Raw genomic sequence first — 21780 nt, 5'->3', positions numbered from 1 at the left:
GGAGAGGACGGAGGCAACTGGACCATGCCACGCTCTGGCACGTCCAGGGCACGCTCACCGCGTGCCTGGCATGCCCTGGCATGGTACTGGGCGCGTGTTGCCTGGCCAATGCCAGCCTCGCGCGCGTTTGGGCCGTGCACCGTGGTGATCATGGAGGTCAGGGGAGCGTACTGGACAAAGTGATCGAGAGAGGGGAGGGCCAGAGAAAGAGAGGGCAAGGTGGCCGGCATGAGCACGGCATGGCATAGTTTAGGGTTTATCCACGCTTTAATCAGCAAGAGCAGGTACAGGGCTTGATGCAGGAGGTGCAGAGGATCATCATCATCACAAACTAAAAGTGGTTTAGCCCAAAATCCAGTGGACAAAGAGGTGTAGCTCAAAACCAGATTTGTGCCTGCAACGTGTTCGACGAAATGGCCGCATGAAACTTCTTTTCGAATTTTGAAATTCTTTTTGGTGGAGTTCTCTTATATAATTAAAGGAATGGAATGGTGGTGGTGGTGGTCAATTTGGTGCAAGTTTGCAAGTTTTCAAAATGGAGGTGATCTTCACTTTAGTCTCATATTGCTTTTTGTCTTATTTACCATGGTCAACCTAGGCAGAGTCAACACCCATGGTCAACATCAAAGATGCTCAACTTGACAAGATCTTGGATTTGGTGGAAAGAAGTAGAGGGTTTTAGTTTAGGAATATTCCAAACCAGGGGTGCAAAGTGAGTAACATTTTATAAATCTCAATTTTTACCATTATCATATGTAGATAGAATTTGAGTTTTCCTTGGATTTGATTCTGGTTTCTTTGATGCATTTGTGCTTGTTAGTGATATATAAGTGTTTTACAAACAATGGATCAAGCCAAGATGGCCTTGGTTGATGATTTGAAATATTGGCCTATTGTGTATGTGAGTGAGTTGTCCCCTTTTTCATTTCTTTTATTTTTCTCCATATGAGGTTCTAGGATCATGCATTAGGGTTTAAGAGCAAGTGATCAACACATAAACAAACACCATGGCAAATGCACACAAGAAAAATACACACTATGCATAATATTATATGTGGCACTAGATGCATAAATAAAGTTTTTGTTAATTGCTAATTTTGAGTATTTGAATTTCTCCTTTCATTATTTATTTGATTGAAAACTTGGGATGTTACAAACCCTTCCCCCTTACAAAATATCTCGTCCCGAGATCTTAAAGAAAACTAGGTACTAAAGAGATGTGGGTACTCAGTCTTCATGAAGTCTTCTCTCTCCCAAGTGGCTTCCTCTTCGGTATGGTTACTCCATTGGATCTTCAGAAACTTGATACTCCGGGTGCGGGTGGTTCTGAAAGCTTCTTCTAAGATGTGAATAGGCACTTCACGATAGGTCAAGTCTGAGTTGATGTCCACAGCTCTGTGATCGATGTTCTTGAAAACCTCTGTCTTTTCTGGCACTTCTAAGCATTTCCGGAGTAGTGAGATGTGAAACACGTTGTGTACCGCTGACATTTCTTCGGGTAATTCCAGTTGATAAGACACTTCTCCTCGGCGACTCAGGACTTTGAAGGGTCCAACATATCGGGGTGCAAGCTTTCCTCTAAGCTGGAATCTCTGCATTCCTTTAAGGGGTGATACCTTGAGATACACAAAATCTCCGATCTCGAAGGTCATCTCTCGGCGTCTCTTGTCAGCGTAGCTCTTCTGTCTTGATTGGGCTGTCTTGAGGTACTCTCGGATCTTGTGCACCTTCTCTTCAGCTTCTCGGAGAATATCTGGTCCAAACACTTGGCTCTCTCCGACTTCCGACCAATTCAGAGGGGTACGGCACTTCCTTCCGTACAATGCTTCAAAGGGGGCTGATACGTCCAAAACGTATCTACTTTCCCGAACACTTTTGCTATTGTTTTGCCTCTAATTTGTGTATTTTGGATGCAACTAACACGGACTAACGCTGTTTTCAGCAGAACTGTTCTGGTGTCTCGTTTTTGTGCAGAATCCAACTTTCAGGAAAAACCTCGGGATTTTGGCGAAAGGGCCTATTTTCCCGAATAATGACGGAGCCGGAAGGACAATTGAAGTGGAGGCCCGAGGGCCCCACACCACATGGCGGCGCGGCCCGTGGGGGCCCGCGCGGCCATGTGGTGTGGCCCCTCGGCCGGCCTCCGACGCCCTCCTTCGGACTACTTATTCGCCTCGACCTAAAAACGCACGGGGAGAAGTGGAAGTCGCCGAAAACCCTCCGAACGCCGCCACATCGCGAAACTCCGTCGCGGGAGCCGAAGTCTCCGTTCGGCACTCCGCCGGGACGGGGAATTGGAGGAGATCATCACCGCCATCACCGCCAACGCCTCTCCATCAACCAGCAATGTTTCCCCCATCCATGTGTGAGTAATTCCCCCGCCGTAGGCCGAAGGGGATGGTAGGGATTGGATGAGATTGGTCATGTAATAGCATAAGATTGTTAGGGCATAGTGCCTAGTGTCCGTAGATGGTACTTTTATGATATTGTTGCAACTTGTTATGCTTAATGCTTGTCACTAGGGCCCGAGTGCCATGATCTCAGATCTGAACATGTTATTATTTCATCATGATATTCGTTGTTTATGATCTTACCTGCAAGTTGTATACACATGTCGCTGTCCGGAACCAATGGCCCCGAAGTGACGAAATCGGGACAACCGGAGGGGATGGTAGCGATGTGAGGATCACATGTGTTCACGGAGTGTTAATGCTTTGCTCCGGTACTCTATTAAAAGGAGTACCTTAATATCCAAGTAGTTTCCCTTGAGGCCCGGCTGCCACCGGCTGGTAGGACAAAAGATGTTGTGCAAGTTTCTCATTGCGAGCACGTACGACTATAATTGGAACACATGCCTATTGATTGATTAGTACTTGGATACCGTTTTATTATTATCCGCAAATGCCCTGCTATGATTGTTACATGAGTTTCTCTCATCCATGCAACGCCCGTCATCCGTCCCCGTGCCTACAGTATTTTAATCCTGCTGTTTACTAAAATCACTAGTGCTGTCTTTGTTACTCTGCTGCTGTTATTTCACTACTCGCTACTACTATAAAACTGTTACTACCGATAAACTCTTGCGAGCAAGTCTCGTTTCCAGGTGCAGCTGAATTGACAACTCCGTCGTTAAGGCTTTCAAGTATTCTTTGTCTCCCCTTGTGTCGAATCAATAAATTGGGTAATACTTCCCTCGAAGACTCGTTGCGATCCCCTATACTTGTGGGTCATCAAGACTATTTTCTGGCGCCGTTGCCGGGGAACATAGCTTTATTTGGAAGTTCACTTGGATTTATATTGTTCGCTGCAAATTCTCCATCATGGGTAAACCTCGCGATACTAAGGTCGCCATATTACCATCCACTACAAGAAAAGGTACAACTCTGAGTACCTCCGTTGCTCTTGATTCACCATCTCGTGATTGATAAACTTGTTTCACCGCCACATGCTTCAAATGCCGGTACTTCGCTGAATCTGAAAACTCTCATAATATTGATAATATTTCTGCCGTGCTTGATGATAGTGGTTCATTGGGAACTTTTCTAGATGCTAAAATTGCTAGGTCTAGACAAATTGAAAATGCTGAAACTCCCGATGTTACTACACCTGTTAATTCACCCGAACTTGAATACTCTAGTGATGATCTTGATGAAGATTATGTGGAACTTGATGATGATTTTATTGAAAAATGCCATGCTACTACCGATGCAAGAAAAATTAAAAAGTTGCTTGCGTAACATACCGTTAGATATAAACTCGTCTCCCGATCCTAAATTTGCCACATCTCCTATAAACATTAGGGATAAAGATTATGATTTTTCTCTTGATCTATCTCATATAGCTATTGTTGAGAAAACACCCTTTTGTGGTACTGAAAAAGAAAGTGCTCGTTGAACACATGACCGAGTTATCTACTTTGAGTAGCTTGTTTTCTCGATGATGTTAAGAAGCGTACTTACTTTGTTGCTAAAATCTTTCCATTCTCATTAAAGGATGACGCTAAAACTTGGTATAATAGTTTGCCACCTAGCTCTATTAAAAGTCCAAAAGAATTGCTTGTCTGTTTTCTTTCGGAAATACTTTCCTGCTAGTGCTCAACATGCTGCTTTGCGTAGAGTTTATAATTTTGATCAAGGAGATGAAGAGAAATTGCCCGAAGCTTTGGCGAGATTTTGCTCTCTTATTAGAGCTCGCCCGACCATGATTTAGAAAAGCATGATTTACTTGATATATTTTATAGTGGACTAACCATTGAGTCTAGGGCATACCTGGATAGTTGTGCTGGTTGTGTTTTCAGGAAAAGAACTCCGGACGACGCCGAAGAATTATTGGCTAAAATAGGCCGGAATTATGATGATTGGAATACGCCTGAACCAACTCCAACGCCAATAGTGAAGAAGAGGGGTTTAATTAAATTGAATGATGAAGATATGAGGGAAGCCAAGAAGTCTCTCAAGGAGAAAGGTATTAAATCTGAAGATGTGAAGAATCTACCTCCAATAGAAGATATATGTGAGATAATTCCCCCTTCATCCATGATTGAGGTAAATTCCCTTCAACGCTTTACTAGGGAAGATATTCCGTATTCAAAACCTCTTGCGCAATGCTTAGATGAGTTTGATAATTATATTGTTAAGCAAGAAAATTTTAATATGAGAGTAGAGAATCATCTAATGGAAAATTCTCAAGCTATTAGTCAATTGCATGATATTGTGGAGAGAACCTCCAATGATGTTAAGATGCTTGTTAAACATTTTCATATGATTCAAACTCAAATTGATCAACTCACTAAAGTGCAAAATGACTTGTTAGGAAATAATGCTAAAGAAAAACATGCTTATGAAGTAACAACTAGAGGTGGTGTCTCTACCCAGGATCCTCTATATCCTGAAGGGCATCCCAAAAGAATTCAACAAGATTCTCAACGCATTGAACCTAGAGCTCCATCTAAGAAAAAGAAGAAGAAACATAAAAATGTTGTAGAATCCTCTGAACCTGCTAATGATCCTAATAGTATTTCTATTTCTGATGCTGAAACCGAAAGTGGTAATGAACATGATAAAGATAATGATAAGAATGATACTCCTGATAAAGAAGAGGTTGAAAAAGAACTCGAAAAGCATGCTAAAAATAAAAAGTATACTAAAGAAGATTTTATTACTGAGAAACATGGTAATGAAAGAGAACCTTGGGTGCAAAAGCAAATGCCTTTCCCTGCTAAGAAACTAAAATCAAAGGAAGAAGAACACTATAATAAATTTTGTGATTGGATGAAACCTTTATTCTTGCAAATCCCTTTGACTGATGCTATTAAATTGCCTCCTTATTCAAAGTATATGAAAGATATTGTTACTAACAAAAGGAAAATCCCCAATGAGGAAATTTCCACTATGCTTGCTAATTACTCTTTCAATGGCAAAGTTCCAAAGAAGTTGGGCGACCCGGTATACCTACTATTCCTTGTTCTATTAAGAATAATTATGTTAAAACTGCTCTATGTGACTTGGGAGCCGGTGTTAGTGTTATGCCTTTTTCTCTATACAAGAGACTTTACTTAGATAAGTTGATACCTACTGATATATCTTTGCAAATGGCTGATAAATCTACTCGCTATTCCTGTTGGTATATGTGAGGATGTTCCTGTTCAAGTCACTAATAACCGCTTGATATTAACTCGATTTTGTTGTGTTGGAAATGCCTCGAAGATGATAATATGTCTATTATTCTTGGGAGACCTTTTCTTAACACCGCAGGGGCTGTTATTGATTGCAATAAAGGAAAGGTTACTTTCAATGTTGATGATAAGGAACACACCGTCTATTTCCCCAAGAGGATTGAAAAAGCGTGCGGAGTTAATACTATCTCTCATGTGAGAACTATCAAAGTGGGAACCATCGATTGTCCTATATATGAGCCTAAAGAAGAATATCAAACTCTTGTGATTGGATCCATATCAATACAATTCAAGGTAACATGATTGATTTGAGGTTTATTTCTTCATATGCTATGTAAAATTTATTTGGTGGCAAGACTTGATCAACCTTGTTAACAAATACCTTTTATATGCATAGAGGAGGTAAACAACATCTCTTTCTTCCTCCACTTGCTTTAGTTGCTGTAGCATTTTTAATTTGCAAAGTTTCTTAGTTGATTTGAGATTTCAAAAATTTTCCTGGCCAGTAATAATAAACTTAATACCCAGACAATGTGCATTTTTCAAAGTTTTCAAAAATTCGCGAAAATTATACCGTTGGTCCTATTTTTCGACGAGGCACTGGGAGCACCGTGAGGATGACCTGTGGGGCACCACAGGGTGCCACACCACAGGCCGGCGCGGCCAAGGAGGTGGCCGCGCCACCATGTGGTGTGGGCCCCTCCTTGCCCCACTTTGTCATCTCTTTCTCCCAGCACCTTCTCTCTCCCGAAAAAACTCGAACCAACTTTCTCTCACTCGCGTTTTTGCTCAAGAACTCCAGATTTCTCGATCTCTTTGCTCAGCCCAGATTTCCTGCTGAAATTTGGCACATTTGCTCCTTGGTATGTGACTCCTCCACCCATCCAAGTAGAATTTTGTTTGGTTGAGTATATCTTGAATATTTTGCTGCTGTAGGTAACATGTTTAGTGAGCTTGCATGCTTGTTCTAAGTGGTATAAATTAGTTTTGATGCATGATTAGTACTCTAGCAAGTTCCTATAGTAGTTCCCCTCAATTATATGTCACCAAATCAAGTTTTATATTGTTTGCTGAAAATTTCAGAAAATGAAGAAGTTTAAATTTGGAGAATTGTTCAAGAAAGGAACAACCAGCACCGGGAGGCCTTCTAGGGCCGCCACCCAAATTAGGCGGTCGTACAATGAGGACATCATCGCGCCTAGCTTCGCGCCCGAAGAGGACAATGGGGCTCCTAATGCCTCATCCTTCCCATGTTATGATTTTCTGACAAATGCAGGGATATTGGATGATTTCTTCACCCTTGTCAACAGGGCGGGCTTAGCCACCTACGTTGGAGATGAAAGGGAGCAACACCACATGCTCACCAAGATTTTTGTTGAGAGCTTCCAGTTCCAAAACACGGAATATAATCCGACGGTTGCATTCAAGATCTATGGTACTCCTGTTACTATGGAATTGGATGAATTTTGTCGTGCATTGGATATTGCCCCTGTAGGTACAGCAAGGAGGATCGATAACAACCCTCGGGACTTGTTGGAGCTCTATCGAGGGATCACCAATGATGATCTGTCGCACCATTCAGCGGGGCAAGATAAGGAACATTCAACTCCCCGCCATTAAATATTTTGCATATTACGTTGCCACTAGCATACTTGGTAGGGAGAACACTAGCAATATTTCTAGTTACCATCTTGCTTTCTTGAATATTGCACTTACTGGACAGACATCTTATCATCTTGGTTCTCTTATTGCTCGCCGCTTGTCTACCAAGGGGCCTATTTTTGGAGGAACTATTGCACTGCGCATTTTAACACATTTAGAGCTTCCTATTGATCCTAATGATGTACCATTAACCCCTAGGAGGCTTGATATCATTGCTATGAAAAGCCATCAATTTGTTACCACCGAGTCTACTTTAGATAATATGGCCTATAGAATGTTGTTTGTTGACGGGGATGAGAAAGAAATCCCTCTTCCCCAGCCAGGTTTGTTCGATATTGACAGGCAACCATGGTCGCGCACTAAGGAGGAGGTGGATGAACATATGAAGATACAAGATTTCCATCAGCAACATGACTCCGAGGACGCCGAGCCCTCCTACGATTACACCGTCACGTATCCGGGTGCTTCTTCTAGCACATACCCGGAATATGATCCATCTTCGTCATACTACGGAGACACTACCTCATGGGATCGATGGAATTGAACTCCACTTAGGCCAAAAGCCTAAGCTTGGGGGGAGGTATACCGGCATCACTCATTCTTTGCATATTATGATTTCTGGATACTTGTATATACTTGTTTAGTCTCTTTGAGTGGTTTTCTAATGAGAGGAAGATGATATTTGGGGAAGTGCTGCCTGAAAACAGATTCTGGGCTGTTACCGTAAAAATTCGTGCGCACAGCTAGAACGTTATTTTGAGTTGCAAATTTTTATGCATGTTCCCCAGGTTGTTATCTAACTTTCATTAGTTGAACACTTTTTGAACTGAGCAACGTAAGATTTTTGTAAAAATCGATTTCTGTACTGCTGTCAGGTTTTGGCAGATTTCTGCCATCTTGCTTTTCTGTGTTTCTTTTAGTTTGCTATTTTTTGTTTCCACTTTGTTTCTTTCCCAAAACACAAAAAGACCAAAAATATTTCTGTTGTTTCTCTTCATCATTTGTTTATCTTGGTTTCTTGCATTTGTTTCGCTTTATTTGCTATTGCTAGTTTGCTATAAGAAAACCCAAAAAGATTTTGCTTTGTTTGCTTGTTTCCTTTTGTTCTTGTTCTCAAATTCGAAAACACCAAAAATATTTGCTGTTCTTCTTTGGTTTGTAAAGTTCATCATGAGTTCAATGGTCTTCGGTGGCTGAAGCGTGGTTTTCATTTCATATTATCCAAGCTACACAAGTGAAAAGGCAATAATGACGATCTACGACAATCCGATTGTGGTGAGAGGCTGGTATGAACTCTATTTGTTTTCATTTTTGTACATATACTCATCCATGTGAGCATGCTTAGTTGGTTCATGTGAGGTATATGTCATTTAAGAAAGTCTAGTAGTTCATGATCTCTCATGATTAGCTCCAATTTATTAATATGGGTAGCATGTCATGGATGTTTGCTTGCATTGTTTTATTCATAAGTAAGTATGGCATTGTGGTATCCTCCTCTGAATAATTCATTTATATCGACTTGGCACATGCTCACGCATGCATATGACTGAACAAGAGTCAATTAAGCCTCAATGATTTACATTGCTTCGAGTTCTTGTATCACTTTTATGCCTCGGTTAATTTATTTTGCCGCAAGCATGATTATGACAAGCTATCGCTCTCTTGATTTGTCGCTCCCCGCCTTTTTGCTAGCCTTCACTTGTACTGAGCGGGAACGCTGCTCGTGCCTCCAAACACATGAAAACCAAGTTATTCCAGAGTGTCCACCATAAATACCTATGCATGGCATTTCAAACCATTCAAAGTAAATTCTCATGCGCTACCTTTAAAACCTTCAAAATGCTTCTTAATTTGTGTTAATGTTTCATAGCTCATGAGGAAGTATGTGGTGTTTAGCTTTCAACCTTGTCATTTACTTTTGACGGACTCTCATATGGAATAGTGGCACATCCGCTTATCCAATAATTTTGCAAAAAGATCTGGCAATGGGATTCCCAGTCCCGAATTAATTAACTTAAATAGACACTCCTCCATGGTTTGTGATTGTTGGACGGCACCCGAAGGATTCGGTTAGCCATGGCTTGTGTAAGCAAAGGTTGGGGGAGTGTCATCATCATAATAAAACTAAACTAAAAAGGCACTCCTTCATGGTATGTGATTGTTGGCGGGCACCCGAGGATTCGGTTAGCCATGGTTTGTGTAAGAAAGGTTGGAAGGAGTGCCACATAAACATGCAAATAATTCATGGGAGCCGCTCTTGAAAGTCCGGTTGGCGAGGTAGTTGGTGTACCCATTACCATTCGTTGACAACAACAAACACCTCTCAAAATAATTTTACTCCCGCTTTACAAATGAAAAGCTCTAGCGCATGTTAATCCCTCGCTTCCCTCTCGCGAAGGGTCAATCTTTTACTTTTATGTTGTGTCTCCATTATTTCTTTGAGCACTTTCTTGAGAGCACAACTCGTCATTCTTAGTATAATATGCTTGTCTCAAAATATGATTGATTGTGGTATAACTTTGATGCTTTTATCTTTGACAATCACTACTTCTAGTCTTTCTATGAACTCCGCAGGTTCCCGGGCATTTATGTTTTGCCAATCAAATACGAGCAAGCGAGATACCACTTTATCATACTCTCTTATGAACATTGCAATCCCGCTTATATACATGATTCATGATGCTTATTATTAATTGTTGGTACCTCTTCATGATTGACATAGCTGTTAGATGATCTTATTTGCATGTACCTTATTATGAACTGCTCAAGTATTAGCCATATCATGAGAATATATACATCATATGAGCAAATGTGTTCGTGAAAGTTCTTTTATCGCTCAGCTTGTTAATCGAATTGCTTGAGGACAAGCAATACGCTAAGCTTGGGGGAGTTGATACGTCCAAAACGTATCTACTTTCCCGAACACTTTTGCTATTGTTTTGCCTCTAATTTGTGTATTTTGGATGCAACTAACACGGACTAACGCCGTTTTCAGCAGAACTGTTCCGGTGTCTCGTTTTTGTGCGTAAATCCAACTTTCGGGAAAAACCTCGGGATTTTGACGAAAGGGCCTATTTTCCCGGAATAATGACGGAGCCGAAGGACAATTGAAGTGGAGGCCCGAGGGCCCCACACCACATGGCGGCGCGGCCCAGGGGGGGCCCGCGCGGCCATGTGGTGTGGCCCCCTCGGCCGGCCTCCGACGCCCTCCTTCGGACTACTTATTCGCCTCGACCTAAAAACGCACGGGGGAGAAGTGGAAGTCGCCAGAAACCCTCCAGAACGCCGCCACATTGCGAAACTCCGTCGCGGGAGCCAGAAGTCTCCGTTCTGGCACTCCGCCGGGACGGGGAATTGGAGGAGATCATCACCGCCATCACCGCCAACGCCTCTCCATCAACCAGCAATGTTTCCCCCATCCATGTGTGAGTAATTCCCCGCTGTAGGCCGAAGGGGATGGTAGGGATTGGATGAGATTGGTCATGTAATAGCATAAGATTGTTAGGGCATAGTGCCTAGTGTCCGTAGATGGTACTTTTATGATATTGTTGCAACTTGTTATGCTTAATGCTTGTCACTAGGGCCCGAGTGCCATGATCTCAGATCTGAACATGTTATTATTTCATCATGATATTCGTTGTTTATGATCTTACTTGCAAGTTGTATACACATGTCGCTGTCCGGAACCAATGGCCCCGAAGTGACGTAAATCGGGACAACCGGAGGGGATGGTAGCGATGTGAGGATCACATGTGTTCACGGAGTGTTAATGCTTTGCTCCGGTACTCTATTAAAAGGAGTACCTTAATATCCGAGTAGTTTCCCTTGAGGCCCGGCTGCCACCGGCTGGTAGGACAAAAGATGTTGTGCAAGTTTCTCATTGCGAGCACGTACGACTATAATTGGAACACATGCCTATTGATTGATTAGTACTTGGATACCGTTTTATTATTATCTGCAAATGCCCTCGCTATGATTGTTACATGAGTTTCTCTCATCCATGCAACGCCCATCATCCGTCCCCGTGCCTACAGTATTTTAATCCTGCTGTTTACTAAAATCACTACCGCTGTCTTTGTTACTCGCTACGTTATTTCACTATCGCTACTACTATAAAACTGTTACTATCGATAAACTCTTGCGAGCAAGTCCGTTTCCAGTGTGCATCTGAATTGACAACTCCGCTGTTAAGGCTTTCAAGTATTCTTTGTCTCCCCTTGTGTCGAATCAATAAATTGGGTAATACTTCCCTCGAAGACTGTTGCGATCCCCTATACTTGTGGGTCATCAGGGGCCATTTGCAAACTGGCTTGATAGCTGTTGTTGTACGAAAATTCTGCGTACGGTAGACAGTCTTCCCATTTGGATCCATACTCAAGCACACATGCTCTCAACATATCCTCAAGTATCTGATTGACTCTTTCAGTCTGTCCATCAGTCTGCGGGTGATAGGCGGTGTTGAAATTCAGACGGGTTCCTAGTCCTTCATGTACTTTCTGCCAGAATCTTGAGGTGAATTGGGACCCTCTATCTGACACGATTGACTTCGGGGTTCCGTGCAGGGTGACTATCCGTGAGATATACAACTCAGCTAGCTTCGGTCCTTGGTAGGTGGTCTTGACGGGGATGAAATGCGCGACCTTGGTCAATCTATCAACCACTACCCAAATAGAATCATTTCCTTTACTAGATTTGGGCAATCCGGTGATGAAGTCCATTCCTACCGAATCCCACTTCCATTCGGGAATCTGCAGTGGCTGCAGCAATCCTGCGGGTCGTTGATGTTCTGCCTTGACTCGCTGACAGATATCACACTTGGCGATGTAGCTTCCGATTTCTCTCTTTATTCCATGCCACCAAAATTGTTCCTTCAAGTCTTGGTACATCTTGGTACCTCCGGGATGAATGGAGTAAAGGGTGTCATGGGCTTCCTTCAGAATGACTTGCTTCAACTCCGAATCTGACGGCACACATAGGCGTCCGTTGTACCAAAGTACTCCTTCTTCATCTTCGGTGAATCCTGGTGCCTTTCCTGCAGCTATTTGGCTCTTGATCCCGTCAATACTAGCATTTACCTTCTGGGCTTCTTTGATCTGACTAATCAAGGTAGGTTGGAGTTCAAGGCTGGCTAGAAATCCTTCGCTAACTAGCTCCATCCTAAACTGCTCAAATTCTTGATGCAAACTGGGTTGCTCTTCTGCGATCATGGAGTTCAACTGACACGACAGTCTACTCAAGGCATCCGCTACCACATTGGCCTTGCCGGGGTGATAGTGAATTTCCATATCGTAATCCTTGATTAACTCTAACCATCTTCTTTGCCTCATATTCAGCTCCTTCTGGGTGAAGATATACTTCAAGCTTTTGTGATGCGAATAGATCTCGCATCGATTACCCATGAGGTAATGACGCCAAACTTTCAGGGTTAACACGACTGCTGCAAGTTCTAGATCGTGGGTTGGGTAATTCTGCTCATGTTGCTTCAGTTGCCTAGACAGATATGAGATCACTTTGCCTTCTTGCATCAGCACACATCCAAGACCAATCTTGGAGGCGTCACAGTACACGTCAAATGGCTTGGTGATGTCCGGCATGATCAAAACTGGGGTTGTGGTTAACTTTGTCTTGAGCTTCTGAAAGCTCTCTTCACATTTGTCAGTCCATTCGAACTTCTTGTCCTTCTTCAACAGTTGAGTCATTGGTCTTGCTATGCTTGAGAATCCTTCAACAAATCTGCGGTAGTATCCGGCTAATCCGAGAAATGCACGGACTTCAGTCTGAGTGGTTGGGGCTGTCCATTCTGCAACGGTCTTGATCTTTGCGGGATCAATGGCAATTCCTCCTGCAGACAAGATGTGTCCCAGGAATCCTACTTCCTTCAACCAAAACTCACATTTGCTGAACTTGGCATACAACTTGTGCTGTCTAAGGGTTTCTAGGATGATCTCCAGATGTTGCTCATGTTCCTTCTCGGACTTGGAGTAGATTAAGATGTCATCGATGAAAACAACGACAAACTTGTCCAAGAAATTCATAAAGATCTTGTTCATGAGGTTCATGAAGTAAGCAGGGGCATTCGTCAATCCAAATGACATGACGTTGTACTCATACAACCCATATCTAGTGGTGAACGCAGTCTTCGGGATATCTGTTGCACGGATCTTCAGCTGATGATAACCAGTCCTAAGGTCCATCTTAGAGAACGCGGTGGCACCGGTCAACTGGTCAAACAGTTCTTCTATCTTTGGCAAGGGGTATTTGTTCTTGATGGTGACATCGTTAAGCTTACGATAATCCGTACATAAACGGTTGGCACCATCCTTCTTATCCACAAACAAAACTGGCGATCTCCAGGGTGATGCACTTGGTTGGATCAAACCTTTGGCTAGCATATCATCCAGTCTGTCGAGTTTATCAAACCTTCTTCAGCTCCACTAACTCTGTCGGGTTCATGCTGTAAGCTCTCTGGGCTATGGGTGTTGTTCCAGAGATTAACTCAATGATAAACTCGATATCCCGATCTGGGGGCATACCGGGTAGATCATCAGGAAACACATCAGGGTATCTACAGACAACCCTGATCTGATCCAATGTGGGCTTGGCTAAACTCTGGTTGCAGGTAAACTTTCTGGGCAGTCTTTCAGATATGTGTTCTACTAACACTCCGATGCTACTAGTCATGGTGATGGCCTTCTTGGCACAATCAATCAGTCCATGATGTTTGGACATCCAGTCCATACCCAGTACTACTTCCAAACCTTTGGCTCCCAGAACAATCAAATTTGCATAAAACTCTATTTCATGAATTCCGATGGGTACATCTTTGCAAATTTTTCTAGCTTTTGTAGTTGAACCAGGTATTTGAACTATCATGACATGCTTCAAACTGATGGGTTGAATCTTACTAGTGCATGCAAAATCTTCCGTAACAAACGAATGCGATGCTCCAGAATCAAACAACACTCTTGCAGGTACTGAGTTAACAGAGAACATACCCAGCACGACATCTGGCGCTTCCTGGGCTTCTTCCGCACTCATGTGAAAGAGGCGGCCGCTGCGGTTGTTGGGGTTGTTGGGGGCGAACTTCTTGCCGTTGGTGACACGGCGTTGCTGCTGAGCAGGTGCAGCGGTGTTGGAAGCAATCTTGGCCAACCTTTTGGGGCACTCGTTGGAGTAGTGTCCCACAATTCCGCATTCATAGCAGGTGATGGTGGACTTGTCCTTGGGGGTGACGGGGATAGCGTTGCTCCTAGTCCTCGGAGCAATGTTGGAGTTATTGGGGTTGCTGTTGCCGGGGGCTCTCATCGGGGCGCGGTTAAAGTGGTTGGTGTTGGCATGGTGGGGGTTGTTGTTGTGGTTGTGGTGGCCTCCTGGCCTAGGGTGTCCTCCACTCCGGTTCTGGAAACCCGGACGTGACATCTGCATCTGGGGCTTGTTGCTTCTTGGGGCAAACCCTCCGCTTGAGCTGGGGCGATATCTTGGGGTATTGCTGGGCCCACTCTGGTGCATCATGCGGCGCTTGCGGTTCTCGTTGGCTTTGGTCAGTTTGCCCTCCATCTGGATGGCGGAGTCAACCAGGGCTTCAAGGTCAGCAAAAGGGATGTTGACCAGCACAGTCTGCATCTCATCGTGCAGTCCGTTCAAGAATCTCTCCTTCCTCTTCTCGGTGGTATCAGTCTCATCCGGGGCGTACCTTGACAGAGTGAGGAATCTGTCGCGGTATTCCACCACGGTCATTCTGCCCTGCTTGAGTTCCCTGAACTCGTCCCTCATCTTCTTGATCATACCCGGTGGCACGTGATACTTGCTGAACTTGAGCTTGAAATCTGCCCAAGTCATCATCTGTCCGGCATTCAATGCACGGGCACTAGTCCACCAGGCATGTGCAGGTCCTTCCAAGTAGTGCGTAGCGAACAGCACCTTATCATTGGCCTCCACTCCGGCCACTTCAAGATTGTTCTCCATGGTTTGGAGCCAATCGTCAGCGTCAAGGGGTTCCTCCGTCTTGCTAAACACCGGTGGGTTGGTGTTCTGGAAGTTCTTCAGCTTGGAGCCCGGATGATCATGGTTTCCGTGGCCTTGGTTGTTCTGAGCGATCTGCTGCAGCGCGGCGATATTGGCTTGCCTTTCAGCTCTGGCAGCCTCTCTATCTTCCATCATCATCTGCAACATTTGCATCATTGCATCCTGATTGGTGCTGCGAGTTGGAGGGGCCATCTGAACATTGAGATAGATCATGAGACGAGAGGGAAATTTCTATGGCTTATTTTGGGTAAAGTTCAAAGTTTAAAACTTGAGTTCTTGACATGTTGAATTTAAACACACTTTTATTTCATTCATGTAGCAAACATTACAAGCTAACACACCGGAGGGTTTGAAGAACCCTTTCATCAACTACGATACATGGGACCGATACAACTCACACCTACGCAAGGTGCTCAAGTGAACTACTCTCCATCAACATTGATCGGGAAGGTGTTATCCATCCCGGCTTCCAGGTGCTCATAGCCATCCACATTGGGGTGGAAGGCCAGATCTTCATCTTCCTCTTCTCACTACAAGAAAAGTTGCCATGGCCGACAAAGTTGAAGTCGCGCCGTGGTTGCTGATGTACCATGGCCGACGATTTTGGGTCCCTCCGTGGTGCATGTCAAAACTTTTTTTTTTCTCGTTTTTGAGGCCACCTAGCCCGACGAAAGCGGCCAAAACGTCGCGTATGGTGGCCCGGGACGTGGTGCATCTCGAAATCTCGGGTTCGCCGGCCGAGTCAACGCAAATCGCACCGCCGAGGGATGTAGGGCCCAGATGGCAGCCTCTCTGGCATTGTTTTTTTTCTCGATCGCGCCATCTCGTTCAACGTTCTCCGATCGAGCCGTTTACGATGCAGGATCATGGGTCCCGCATGTCATCCTCTATGAACCAAAATTCTTTCTATTCTTGGATTTTTTTGACCCCCTGATTTCTGGCTACTTCCTTTTTCTTTTGATCCCTTGCCGCCTTGGAAACGTTGAGACCGCTGCTGCTAAATGGGACCCGCATGTCATCCTATATGTGCAATCAACTTTCTTTTCTTGGAGTTTTTTTTGGCACCTCAAATTTGGTCACTTGCCTTTTTCTTTCGATCCCCGCCGCCTCTCAAACGGTGATACCGCTGCTGCTAACTGGGACCCGCATGTCATCCTCTATGTACTATAAAACTTTATTTTCTTGAATTATTTTTGGCACCTATATTTGGTCACTTTCCTTTTTCTTTCGATCCCCTGCCGCCTCTCAAACGGTGATACCGCTGCTGCTAAATGGGACCCGCATGTCATCCTCTATGTACTATAAAACTTTCTTTTCTTGAATTATTTTTGGCTCCTCATATTTTTTCACTTGCCTTTTTTCTTTCGATCTCATGCCACGTTTGAAACGTTGAGGAACCTGCAGGCTCATGGGACCCGCATGTCATCCTCTATGTACTATAAAAGTTCATTTTCTTGGTTTTTTTTCACCCTCTGATTTTTGGCAATTTCTTTTTCTTTTGATCCCTGCCGCCTCTCAAACGGTGATACCGCTGCTGCTAAATGGGACCCGCATGTCATCCTCTATGTACTATAAAACTTTCTTTTCTTGAATTATTTTTGGCTCCTCATATTTTTTCACTTGCCTTTTTCTTTCGATCTCATGCCACGTTTGAAACGTTGAGGAACCTGCAGGCTCATGGGACCCGCATGTCATCCTCTATGTACTATAAAAGTTCATTTTCTTGGTTTTTTTTCACCCTCTGATTTTTGGCAATTTCTTTTTCTTTTGATCCCCTGCCGCCTCTCAAACGGTGATACCACTGCTGCTAAATGGGACCCGCATGTCATCCTCTATGTACTATAAAACTTTCTTTTCTTGAATTATTTTTGGCTCCTCATATTTGGTCACTTGCCTTTTTCTTTCGATCTCATGCCACGTTTGAAACGTTGAGGAACCTCGCTGGCTCATGGGACCCGCATGTCATCCTCTATGAGCAATCAACTTTCTTTTCTTGGAGTTTTTTTGGCACCTCATATTTGGGCACTTGCCTTTTTCTTTCGATCTCATGCCACGTTTGAAACGTTGAGGAACCTGCAGGCTCATGGGACCCGCATGTCATCCTCTATGTACTATAAAAGTTCATTTTCTTGGTTTTTTTCACCCTCCGATTTTTGGCAATTACTTTTTTCTTTTGATCCCCCGCCGCCTCTCAAACGGTGATACCGCTGTTGCTAAATGGGACCCGCATGTCATCCTCTATGTACTATAAAACTTTCTTTTCTTGAATTATTTTTGGCTCCTCATATTTGGTCACTTGCCTTTTTCTTTCGATCTCATGCCACGTTTGAAACGTTGAGGAACCCGTCGGCTCATGGGACCCGCATGTCATCCTCTATGAGCAATCAACTTTCTTTTCTTGGAGTTTTTTTGGCACCTCATATTTGGGCACTTGCCTTTTTCTTTCGATCTCATGCCACGTTTGAAACGTTGAGGAACCCGCTGGCTCATGGGACCCGCATGTCATCCTCTATGTGCTATAAAAGTTTCCTTTGTTGGATTTTTTTTCACCCTCTGATTTTTGGCTTGCCTTTTTCTTTTGATCCCCTCCCCCCTTTGAAACGTTGAGTAAGCTGTTGGCTCAAGGGACCCACATGTCATCCTCTATGTCCATCAACTTTCCTTTCTTGGATTTTTTTCACCCCCTAATTACTAGCTACTTTCTTTTTCTTTTGATCTCAAGCCGCATTACAAACATTGAGACCGCTGCTGCAAAATGGGACCCACATGTCATCCTCTATGTACAATTAAGTTTATTTTCTTGGATTATCTTTTGCTCCTGATATTTTGTCACTTACCTTTTTCTTTCGATCTCATGCCGCCTTTGAAACGTTGAGTAAGCTGCTGGCTCATGGGTCCCGCATGTCATCCTCTACGAACAATAAAAGTTTCCTTTCTTGGAGTTATTTTTGACCCCTAATTTCTGGCTATTTGCCTTTTTCTTTGGATCTCCTGCCCCTTTGAAACGATGCGGACGTTGTTGGCAGTGTCGGTCCCACAAGTCATCCTCTATGAACAATAAAAGTTTCCTTTGATGGATTTTTTTGAACCCCTAATTAATTTCTGGATATTTCCTTTTTTTTCTTTGATCCCCTGCCGCCTTGGAATCGTTGAGGATGCCGCTGCCTCATGGGTCCCGCATGTCATCCTCTCGTAACGGTAAATGTTTCTTTTCTTGGATATTGTTTACCAAATGATTTTTGGCTTATTTTTTCTTTCGATATCCTCGCCGCCTTTAAAACGTTGAGGACGCTCGCTGGCTCACGGGTCCCACATGTCAGCCTCTATGAACAATAAACGCCGAGGATGCTCGCTGCCTCATGGGTCCCGCATGTCATCCTGTCGTAACGAAAATGTTTCTTTTCTTGGATTTTTTACCAACAGATTTTTGGTTTATTTTTTCTTTCCATCCCCTGCCGCCTTTAAAACGACGCTGCTGGCTCATGGGTCCCCGATGTCAGCCTCCCCGTACAAGAAACATGTGATATCTTGATTATTTTGCAGACAATAAACAGTGTATTGCGCTCTGAGCTATTTCAACGGATAAATTAAATCTTTATTTTTACATAAACAAATTTATATGCTGAATCTCCTTGTTTTTTGTTTTTGCGAAGCATAGGACTTTCCTGTTTTTTTAGAAAAATCCGAACTATCCTGTTTTGGAGTGGGCTGAAATTGTACGAGTCAAAAGGCCCAGCAGGATAGTTCGAATGCCCAGATGTCCACATGCAGCCCAATTGAAATCGTTCTTTTTTGGATTTTTTTCACCCCCTGATTTCTGGCTACTTCATTTTTCTTTTGGTCCTATGCCGCCTTGGAAACGTTGAGACCGCTGCTGCAAAATGGGACCCGCATGTCATCCTCTATGTACGAGTAAAATTTCTTTTCTTAGATTATTTTTGGCTCCCGATATTTGGTCACTTGCCTTTTTCTTTCGATCCCGTGCAGCCTCTCAAACGGTGATACCGCTGTCGCTAAATGGGACCCGCATGCCATCCTCTATGTACAATCAAGTTTCTTTTCTTGAATTATTTTTGGCTCCCGATATTTGGTCACTTGCCTTTTTCTTTCGATCTCATGCCACGTTTGAAACGTTGAAAAACCTGCTGGCTCATGGGACCCGCATGTCATCCTCTATGTACAATAAAACTTTCTTTTCTTCGATTTCTTTTGGCACCTCATATTTGGTCACTTGCCTTTTTCTTTCGATCCCCTGCCGCCTCTCAAACGGTGATACCGCTGCTGCTAAATGGGACCCGCATGTCATACTCTATGTACAATCAAGTTTCTTTTCTTGAATTATTTTTGGATCCCGATATTTGGTCACTTGCCTTTTTCTTTCGATCTCATGCCACGTTTGAAACGTTGAAAAACCTCGCCGGCTCATGGGACCCGCATGTCATCCTCTATGTACGATAAAAGTTCATTTTCTTGGTTTTTTTTTCACCCTCTGATTTTCGGCTATTTCCTTTTTCTTTTGATCCCTGCCGCCTTTGAAACGTTGAGGACTCTGCTGGCTCATCGATAAAACTTTCCTTTCTTGGAGTTTTTTTACCCCCTAATTTCTGGCTACTTTCTTTTTCTTTTGATCTCAAGCCGCATTTGAAACGTTGAGACCGCTGCTGCTAAATGGGACCCGCATGTCATCCTCTATGTACAATAAAGTTTTCTTTTCTTGGATTATCTTTGTCTCCTGATATTTTGTCACTTGCCTTTTTCTTTCGATCTCATGCCGCCTTTGAAACGTTGAGTAAGCTGCCGGCTCATGGGTCCCGCATGTCATCCTCTACGAACAATAAAAGTTTCCTTTCTTGGAGTTATTTTTGAACCCTAATTTCTGGCTACTTCCTTTTTCTTTTGATCCCGTGCCGCCTTGGAAACGTTGAGACCGTCGTCTGCTAAATGGGTCCCGCATGTCATCCTCTATGTACAATAAAATTTCTTTCTTCGATTATTTTCGGTCCCGATATTTGGTCACTTGCCTTTTTCTTTCGATCTCATGCCGCCTTTGAAACGTTGAGGAAGCTCGCTGGAGCATGGGTCCCGCATGTCATCCTCTATGAACAATAAAAGTTTCCTTTCTTGGAGTTATTTTTTACCCCTAATTTATGGCTACTTCCTTTTTCTTTTGATCCGGCAGCCTTTGAAACGTTGAAGACTTTGCTGGCTCATGGGTCCCACATGTCAGCCTCTATGAACAATAAACACTTCCTTTCTTGGAGTTATTTTGTACCCCTAATTTCTGGCTATTTGCCTTTTTTCTTTCGATCCCCGCCGCCTTCTAAACGTAGAGGACGCCGCCGGCTCGTGGGTCCCGGATGTCAGCCTCCATGAACAATAAACCTCTCCTTTGTTGGATTTATTTTTCAGCCTCTCGATTTTGGCTATTTCCTTTTTCTTTTGATCCACCGCCGCCTTGGAAACATTGAGTAAGCTCGCTGACACATGGGGCCCGCATGTCATCCTCTATGTACAATCAACTTGCAAGATCTTCGAGCGAAAGAGCTTGTAGTAGTGGGACCCATATGTCAACCTCTATGTACAATAAAAGTTTCCTTTCTTGGATTATTTTTAGCTCCTGATATTCGGTCACTTTCCTTTTTCTTTCGATCTCAAGCCGCCTCTGAAACGTTGAGTAAGGTGCTGGCTCATGGGACCCACATGTCATCCTCTATGTACAATAAAGTTTCTTTTCTTGGATTTTTTGTACCCATGATTTTTGGTCACTTGCCTTGACGCCGCTGGCTCATGGGTCCCACATGTCAGCATCTATGAACAATAAACCTTTCCTTTGTTGGATTTATTGTTTACCCCTAATTTCTGGCTATTTGCCTTTTTCTTTTGATCCCCACCGGCCTTTGAAAACGTTGAGGAACCTGCTGGCTCATGGGACCCGCATGTCATCCTCTATGTACTATAAAATTTCTTTTCTTGGTTTTTTTTTCGCCTCTCGTTTTTGGCTATTTCCTTTTTCTTTTGATCCCCGCCGCCTTGGAAACGTTGAGTAAGCTGCTGACTCATGGGACCCGCATGTCATCCTCTATGTACAATCAACTTTCTTTTTTTGGAGTTTTTTACCCCCTAATTTCTGGCTACTTTCTTTTTCTTTTGATCTCAAACCGCATTTGAAACGCTGAAACCGCTGCTGCAAAATGGGACCCGCATGTCATCCTCTATGTACAATAAGTTTCATTTCTTGGATTATTTTTGGCTCCTGATATTTGGTCACTTGCCTTTTTCTTCCGATCTCATGCCGCCTTTGAAACGTTGAGTAAGCTGCTGGCTCATGGGTCCCGCATGTCATCCTCTACGAACAATAAAAGTTTCATTTCTTGGAGTTATTTTTGACCCCTAATTTCTGGCTACTTCCTTTTTCTTTT

Source organism: Lolium rigidum, chromosome 4 (assembly GCF_022539505.1).
Source record: "Lolium rigidum isolate FL_2022 chromosome 4, APGP_CSIRO_Lrig_0.1, whole genome shotgun sequence".
Classification (NCBI taxonomy): Eukaryota; Viridiplantae; Streptophyta; class Magnoliopsida; order Poales; family Poaceae; genus Lolium; species Lolium rigidum.
This window is presented reverse-complemented; position numbering follows the sequence as displayed.